Here is a 1,740-nt window from a genome sequence, read left to right on the forward strand (position 1 = left end):
CTCTTCTGCCTGCTTGCCGTGTGGGACTAAGCAACTGCTAGACCCTAGGNCTTCCATTCACAGCTACTACTGAACCATTATTGGGAATTGGACTGCAGACTGTAAGTCATCAATAAATTCCTTTACTATATAGAGACTATCCGTAAGTTCTGTGACTCTAGAGAACCCTGACTAATACATACACACAGAATCTAAAAATAAATAATTAAAAAAATACAATGAGCCAATCAAAGAAGGTAAAAATGTGACCACAGGAAGTGTCCTGTGTCAGTAGCCTCAGTAAATCGAGATCCCAAATTCATGCTGTCACTTCAATACTGACACATGGCAGTTATAAATAACTCTTCCCTTTGACAAATGTGCTGTTACATAGCTTTAATTTCCATGAATTCCCACCACTTAGATAATGGAGCAAGGTACCATGAGTTCATAGACAGCTTAGGGCTACATAATGTTAGTCTGTCTTAAATTCTTCTTCTTTTTTTTCAATTCTTTTTGAAAGTTGTCCCTTACAATTTGTTTTTTTTTTTTTTGATTGGATATTTCTGTAGATGAATTTTAACTATGCTCAACCTCCTGAAAGTAATTAAGCTCAACAAAATCGCAATTTGGATGGTATGAGTTTCATATCTAAAGCTACTGATGTCTATTTTAGGAAAGCTGGTAGTGACAGAACCATCTGTTTAAAACATATATACAATTTTTTTACCCTTTTGTCAGGGATATTGAATGGTAAGGGAAGATTTGTGATATTATGAATTAACTATATTTTTGATGATTTATCTAAGTTAGTTTTAGGTTGGACCCTGCTTCTCTTTGAAAAGAGAATAATTATGAAAATATTTAACCTAAAGATCCATGGTTGTTCCTTGGAATTCTCAAGCTACAGGACAACTTTCTCCATAAGTGATTCCATAAGAATGCAGAGAACCAACACATAATTCTATGCTGGGAGTCATTGTTAGAAACACCTGTCTTTTGGGTTAATATGACAAAAATGCACCATTGTTACAATCATATGCACTTGAAATAATATTTAAATATATGTAATAATATAAATATATATTTTACATAGTGAATATTTGGTTTTTAAAGTCAATTTTTAACGTGAGTGTGCAGACTAGAGAGATATCTCAGTAGGTTAAGAGAGCATATTACTTTGGGAGAGGACCCTACATTAATTCCAAGCACCCATCTTGGCAAGCAGCTCAACACTATCTGCAGCTCTAGTTCCAGGGCATCTAATACCTTCTCCTGGATAGCACAGGCATGGGTACTCATGGGAATGATGCCCCCACCCCTGACACAGAAACACATAATGAAAAATCAAGTAAGTCTTTAAAAATAAAATGAAAAGACATTTAGCAAAATAAATGTATTTAAGAAAAAAAAGTCAGGGCTCATAGCTCATGTCTATAACCTATAATAGTAATCAAGCCTGAGTCAAGAGAACTATTGTGAGTTTGCTAAGAGCCTGGGCTGCAAAGTGAGTTAAAAACTGATCTTGGGAAAAGTGTGAGAGATTCTGTCTCAAGAGGTAAAATGTGGTGAAACTGTTGACCTGAATAGACTTTCACTACTCTTAACAGTGATAAAAAATTTTTATATTTGGTCAATTGCGAAAGGTACATACAAGTGCAAAGTTGAATGCACTTTTTCTAGTCTCATATAGGGTTCAGTTCTACCAGGGCTCACAGGGAAGAACTGTTACAAATTACCCAAAGCAGAAATCAGTGTCCA

This window comes from Mus pahari, chromosome 2 (assembly GCF_900095145.1).
Source record: "Mus pahari chromosome 2, PAHARI_EIJ_v1.1, whole genome shotgun sequence".
NCBI lineage: Eukaryota > Metazoa > Chordata > Mammalia > Rodentia > Muridae > Mus > Mus pahari.